This window comes from Staurois parvus, unplaced genomic scaffold (assembly GCF_062004578.1).
Source record: "Staurois parvus isolate SC_StPar_1 unplaced genomic scaffold, SC_StPar_1.0 ptg000061l, whole genome shotgun sequence".
NCBI classification, from domain to species: Eukaryota; Metazoa; Chordata; class Amphibia; order Anura; family Ranidae; genus Staurois; species Staurois parvus.
Window position 1 is genome coordinate 3,437,529 of NW_028317857.1, and position 7,596 is coordinate 3,445,124.

At 49.6% G+C, this 7,596-nt stretch overlaps 1 protein-coding gene across 2 annotated transcripts in view; it reads right to left on the reverse strand.

The window, feature by feature from the left end:
• Positions 1–6,802, reverse strand: part of LOC149469735 (integrin beta-1-A) — a 58,089-nt gene extending 51,287 nt beyond the window's left edge. The window contains exon 1 of one of the 2 annotated variants that reach the window (XM_089668694.1): positions 6,609–6,802. The gene's annotated coding sequence lies outside the window, so the exon portion shown is untranslated. The remainder of the gene's footprint in view (positions 1–6,608) is intronic. The other variant, XM_089668695.1, reaches the window with a different exon arrangement.
• Between the last annotated feature and the right edge of the window lie 794 nt (positions 6,803–7,596).

Consider the following 7,596-nt stretch of genomic DNA (forward strand, 5'->3'; position numbering starts at 1 on the left):
TCTCAACTAGTGTGAACGGGACTGTCTGCACAGGGATGCGCCTGTGTATCCCCATGATGGCAATCACTACCCCCTTGCACGAGCGTACGCATAGGCACACCCGTGTGAATAAACCCTAAAAAGTAAGATAGGTGTTTTATGTCTCAGTGCCTGAAACATTTAACTCCTAATAAAAGTGCGTTAGAAATAATGTTGACAAGTTACAAATAACTTTGCATGAGGGAATGAGTTGGAGATTTAAAATTTCAATCTGATTTGTTGGGATTGGGCAACACAGTCCTTTTTAGGCATTGTAGTAGAAGAGGCCCATGGTTCACTGGATTATTTTCTAATGGCCCATTAACACGGGCAGCATTTAAGCGCTAGTAAAGTCTTGTTCTTGATTTTTAAAAAAATGGCCCCCCATGCAGGCCTAGGTCATAATGTACTAGAATACTAGTACATTATAACAGACTTGCTTGCAGACGGTGCCCTCCAGCACTCTGCGGACAAGGCTCTCCTTAGTCTCCAGCGGCTTCCATGTTTGCCCGGTCTTCCTTCCGGGTTCCTGGTCTTCAATCACTTGAATGGCCAGGCTGCAGGCGACGTCACTCCCACGAATGTGCACGGGAGTCGCATTGTCATGGCGCATGTGCGGCTCAGATCACATTACCTGCTGACAGGCAAGGGGGACATTTATGACAGAAGAGACCACTAGGGTGTCTTATGTTATAAAAACTCCGCCTGTCAGTAGATTTTCAATTCCAAGCCTTTACTACCACTTTAAGAGCAGGCGGTTGAGCCCCCTGACCCTACATCTAAACAAAGAAAAGATGCAGCTGTTAAGGGCTGTACACATGTTGAAGTAGGGCATTACTGCTTCAAAAATTAAACGGCATGCCACATTTAACAGGCAGCACCACTGCTGAATGCAACTCATTCAATTTAAATGAGGCTGCACCGCAACCGCACTGCAGCCACGTGTAAAGCATGCACCACAGTGGGTTGGCATTTTGAGGGTTAAAACAGGCAGCAAGGAGGTGACATATTACTTCAAATAACCCTCCGAAAAATGACCCCCCCCATCACTTTTCAGAGGGGTGGCAAGAATATACACACACACGTGTGAACGAGCTGTACGGTCAGATTCCACCTGATGTTTGCCTTCAGCTATGCTGCATAGGGGTCTCTCAAAACAGGTCTCCTAAAAGAGAGTATAATCAATTAGTATTTCCCCTGGGTGGATTTTTGTAAAATTACAAACTACAAGGAGCTATGAACTTATTAACTAATCATGTAAGAACTCGGATCTTAATAAAGATACCACACAAAGCACAATTATTAATTTACAGCAGAACATTTTACCTTGGTGAAATAGAATGCTAGAAAATATTTGGAATCACTGATGAATCTATAAGAAAACCACTTGTGTTGGCGTAGACACAGCCTCACATGGCCTTTCACTCCACAAAACAAAAGAAAGCAGAAAAACATACCTTAAGGGAAGAGAAAAAAAAAAACAGCTCAGACAAGTGCTGACACATCAGCTCCAAGACCAGGGCTCAGCCAGCTCCAATCACAACCACCAGGAAGTATACAGCTTTTCTATATGTCGACAACAGTCCCACGGACTGTTACAAATACAGAAATGGGATTACAATGGTTCAGCGAGGACATCGAATAGGATAACCTAGAAATCTGATCGCTTGGGGTACTTGTATTTGATTTGTACATTTAAAAAAATCAGGCTATTGTGGTCTTTTAAAGTCTACAACTAGTTCCAGCTAAGAATCCATCAAGTCTACAGGAAAAGCAGAGAACAAGCTGTACGTTTACATCTGAAACTTACATCAACAGACTTCTTGGCGAAGCTAGCATCCAAGAAGGGATATAAAAGGTGCCGTGTACAGAACTGTATAATAAAACAATACAGCCTAGCAGGTATCCTAGTCTACAGCCATATGTGCTTTATTTCTAGCAGTCTAGTGTTATAAATAAGCACGACAGGGAGCCCAGCGGGACCAGGCTGACACCCCCAACCCCCTCCCAGCAGGACAAGGCTGACACCCCCAACCCCCTCCCAGCAGGACAAGGCTGACACCCCCAACCCCCTCCCAGCAGGACAAGGCTGACACCCCCAACCCCCTCCAACACACCACTCCCAGGATGTCCTGTGTTTCCCTCCCACTGCACATTCCTACAGGGAAACTCCCTGCTGCCTCTGGGGGGTGGAAATGACAGTGTATTGCATATGGCTATGTTGGACTGTACAGACAACCCTGGCTCCCAGGCCTATGGCAGACACAGAGGGACATTTGGCTTCCCGTTCAGAGATTTCAGCCTTGGCACAATCTTACCAAAAGCTCTGCCATCCCAGGCCCTGCAGTATTTGTACACTGTCACTGCACAAAAAGGGGATTAGGAAATTCAGAAACCAATCACCAAGCAACACCACCGATTTTTTTTTTGAAAGCTTAAAGATACTTCAGGAAAAGAAGCGTATTCTGACTTTACAAGTAAAGATGTTATAGCCACATACACAGCCAACACTAAACTGCAAATATTGGACAGACTGTCTGTTTTCAACCTTTCAAACTATGTAACCAAATATGTGCTACAAATCCTGTGCCTACAAAGTACATACAATGTAACATGATATGTAGGACATGTTGGTTTTATAGCACATGTGGATATACAGTATTTAATCAAAGCCGCTTGTCACATGTTCAAGGTTTATTAGAATAAAAAAAAAAAACTCTCCCCCCACTTATTTACTGGAGAGTGCAGTAATACGGGGCACAGTATTTATTTGTAGGGTAGTAAGTGAAAGCATTCTTCCTACAAATCAGCTGATGGCTACATTTTGGGAATTTCTCGGTGAAGATAAAAGTATTTTTTGCAGTCAATGCTATACCATTCTCAACTCTTAGCCCTGGTTCACACTGAATGAGACTTTTAAGTTGTGCTACTTCACTTGAAGTAGCACGATTTCAAAGTCGCAGGTCAGTGCGATTTTAGGTGCAATGCCATGTACAGATGTCTATGCAAGTCGCATCTGAAATCGCTGAACACAGTACAAAAACTATTCTCCGAACAGATTTGAACGGTTCCATTGCCAACAAAATAGGCCTCGTTATATGATTTGTAACTGTCAAATCACATGACAGGTCGCACCAGTGTGAGCCGGGGCTTGGGCTAGCTTGACATATATGTGGCTCTGCTAGCCACGTTTAGTGCGGGCACAGCAGCCCTGTGTCTCCTGAAACGCAGGGAAAAGGTCCCTTCAGCATTTTAGAAATCGAAGCCCGCATGGGAACCACAAGTGCAGTACGGATCCCAGTGCGTTCAACATGCTATTAAGATGAACACAGATCCAGGGCATGGTTGTGGCTGCAGGAACCACCCGCACAGATGTGAACACAGCCTGAAGCCTAGTACAAACGATCAGAAAATCATACGAAAAATACCGCTTTCAAAGCGATCGTACGATAATCGGATCATTAGGACACACCTTTCATCTGACGTTTTGGAAAGGACAAGCACCAACATTTTTCTCGTACGATATCAGAATGTACGATTTTCGTTTAATCAGCATATTTTTTGTCCAAAAATACAATAGAAATACATCCCTTCTGATTTCAAGAGATTTTGTAACCTCTTCACTTTTGATATAAGACTAGCATGCAGAAAAAAAAAAAAAAAAGGAAGATCGTTCATCCGATATTCTCATCATGTGTACGGGGCTTAAAGTGTTAAACCCACAACCAGGGGCGGACTGACAACACATGGGGCCCGTGTCCTTGCCAAACTCAAAAAAGCCAATGAAAAAGGTATCAGGGGCATCTCATGGGGCCCCCTACTGACCCCAGGCAGTGCCCAGGTTTCCAAATGGTCAGTCCACCCCTGCCCAGGACCCCACATCCACTCTATCTGGTCTCCCACAGTACACACAACATGGAAATGCAATTATTTTAGTAAATATAAACTTCCTTTTCTCAACAGTTAGAGCAGTCTTGTGACTTCTATCAGTGTCCCGCACAGCACATGTTAAAGATTGTAGAAGGCATTTTCTTTCTGTTCTAGGACCGCCTCTGTCTAGACAGTGCTGATTGGCCCTGTGCTGATCATATCAATACTCCCAAAAAGAAATAGAAAACCCTCTCTAGCAATACACACTGAACTGAGCATGTGCAGAGTGTCTCCACATGATATGTCTTATCAGGAGATAAGAGGGGGACACTGGAAGGGGAGGATCAGAGAAGACAGGGTCAAACAGCATTTTTGCAGAGGATTAACCCCCTAGGTTCAACTGAGTATAACAAGCATGCGTTCCTCCATATACACACCGATTTTACTGTTGGGGGTTTAGTAACACTAAGTCTGCTTTCACTCTGCTCCATAGCAATAACACGTGTTTTTTGCTGCATTTTAGATGTGTTTCCCCAGTACATTTTCTGATTGCTTATAGCTGTGAAAAATGTATATGTGAAAAAAAAAAAAAAGCAAAAACATAAACGCAGTGCATTTTTTATGTGTTTTCCATTCATTTGAATGGGGAGCGCGTTTTTGGTGCAGTTTCGAAAACCACACCAAATACACAGAATGCAGGATTTTCAATACGCACCACACCTGCAGCAATGTTTGAAGAGACCCAGAAGATTTACAGGGAAACACATTTTTCTTGCAAAGTAAAAATGCATCAGTGTGAAAGCAGCCTCAATGTTCCCCTGATTGCGGATTATTACTGGCTTTGGTGATTATTATTTAGCGTTGGCCATAAAAGGATCCAGGAGTCAGTAGGAAGACATTTTCTTCTTATGGACGCACACTTTGTACTGCATCAAATGCACAACCCGGAATGATCTTGACGAAAATCTGACTATAGTAATGTATCTGAAATGACAAACACTTCCATGCTGCAGTGTACAGAGGGGGAGATGTCCACAGATCAGGAGTGGGACAGTCCACAGCAGCTACAGGTCCTGAAGAACTACAATAACCCGCATGTCACGTCTATCCATTATAAATCAATCCCTGGAGGGACCAGGATAACAATCCAATCATTCCTACACATCACCCCACCCTGACCCCATAATCACAGCAAAGCCCCAAAGCAGAGGCAGCACCAGAATGGTGTACAATGACATATATAGTCAGTGGAGGAGGGTTCAGTACTAGTCATGGTGAAAATAACTTGTTTACAGTCTGGCAGCCCCTCAGAACGTTGGCTGTGTTCCCGCGACAGGAAGATTAATAATTTACCTATTTTCAGTGCCTGACAAATACTGGACATCATTCTAGCAATTTCAACCAGCTTCTAATAACCCACCCCCGGGGGTATGGGCGCGCACAGGCCACCCGTCCCCGGCGTATGGGCGCGCGCACAGGTCACCCGTCCCCGGCGTATGGGCGCGCGCACAGGTCACCCGTCCCCGGCGTATGGGCGCGCGCACAGGTCACCCGTCCCCGGCGTATGGGCGCGCGCACAGGTCACCCGTCCCCGGCGTATGGGCGCGCGCACAGGTCACCCGTCCCCGGCGTATGGGCGCGCGCACAGGTCACCCGTCCCCGGCGTATGGGCGCGCGCACAGGTCACCCGTCCCCGGCGTATGGGCGCGCACAGGTCACCCGTCCCCGGCGTATGGGCGCGCACAGGTCACCCGTCCCCGGCGTATGGGGGCGCACACAGATCACCTGTCCCTGGCAGGTCACCTTCGCCCGATGGCCATGGTTTGTGAAGAAATGCCAGCAGAAACGTCCATCTGTCTGATCTGTGAAAGGCCAGCCTGGCCCGCCCCCAGAACAATTCAGAGCTGACATTTGTTCCAGACTTCTGGCCAGCATCCCCAGTTCTGATTGGTCCCTGGAAAGGTGTCACTACAAAGGTTTCACCTTCATAACAGACTCAGGATATCCTACAAACAGAAATTCTACATGCAAATCATCCCCTCAGTCCAGGGACATAACAGGACAGGCGGTGTACTGAGCGATCAGCTGGGAACAATGGCTCAGCATCCCTGTCCCTGGAAATACAGCCCACTAAGGCACTCTGTACTGTGCTGTGTGATCAGCTGGGATCCAGGGCTCAGCAGCACTGTCCCTGGAACCATTGGCAGACAAGGCTGACCACAAAGCACAGTAGCAGTGTCCCTGGAAGTATCGATCGCTATGGCACTCCGTAGTGCTGTGTGATCAGCTGGAATCCCTGTCTCAGCAGCATTGTCCCTGAAGCCACTGGCCACTAAGATACTCCATCCTGTGTTATGCCGATCCCACAGAACAGTAGCAGCGCCCCTGAACTATGGGCCACTGAGGCACTCCGTACAGTGCTGTTTAATCAGCTGAGATCACAGGCTCAGCAACCAAGTCCCTGGACTAGGAGTCCACTAGGGCACTCCGTACAGTGCAGTGACCCCCGGCTCAGTAGCAGTGTCCCTGGACTGGGAGCCCACTAAGGCACTCCGTACAGTGCAGTGACCCCCGGCTCAGTAGCGGAGTCCACTAGGGCACTCCGTACAGTGCTGTGTGGCCGCCCATATGCACACACGGCAGGACTCCTCCGCACTGCGGGCTGTAGTGATGTATAGCGCTCCGGGTGATGTAGGCTGTGGCGCTGTACAAGGGCTCACCTCTAGAGGAGCTCCGAGGCGGATCCAGCCGGCCCGGGGAGGTGAGCGGAGTGGCCGGTAGTCGGTGTGTCTCGCTAGTCCGGTGTACAATCTTTCTCTCTCCGCTATCTTCACACGGCGATGACGTCGTCCGCTCCCGCCCAGCCCCGATCCTCGCGCTCCGCCGGCCTCACCACAGGAAGCGCATTCCAGGCTCGTGACGTAGGCGGTGTGGGCGTGGAGCGGGGCAGAGTGGACACGTGGGTGCGGAGGGAGAGGAAGGGTGACCTCAGGGCTGGGAGATTGCAGCTGACTAATGGCATCCTCCGGTCATAGCCGGGGGAGGGCGCTGTATGGGACAGTCAGGGCTTAGCCGGTGTATGTACTCATGTCGTGTTGTTGGCTAATGGCCCTAATGTTTTATTTATAGAGAGGACAGTCTACATATATACTGTACCTTCATAGCAGGCCCTGACCTCCTGGAGCTCCCTACCCCCCCCCCCCCTTACCTACACGGGAAGCCTCCTGGAGCTCCCTGCCCCCACGCGAGGCCTCCTGGAGCTCCCTGCCCCCACGCGAGGCCTCCTGGAGCTCCCTGCCCCCACGCGAGGCCTCCTGGAGCTCCCTGCCCCCACGCGAGGCCTCCTGGAGCTCCCTGCCCCCACGCGAGGCCTCCTGGAGCTCCCTGCCCCCACGCGAGGCCTCCTGGAGCTCCCTGCCCCCACGCGAGGCCTCCTGGAGTTCCCTACCCTCTCCTGCCCCCACGCGAGGCCTCCTGGAGTTCCCTACCCTCTCCTGCCCCCACGCGAGGCCTCCTGGAGTTCCCTACCCTCTCCTGCCCCCACGCGAGGCCTCCTGGAGTTCCCTACCCTCTCCTGCCCCCACGCGAGGCCTCCTGGAGTTCCCTACCCTCTCCTACCCCCACGTGAGGCCTCCTGGAGCTCCCTACCCCCTCCTACCTACACGCAAGGCCTCCTGGAACTCCCTATCCCCTCCTACCTACACGCGA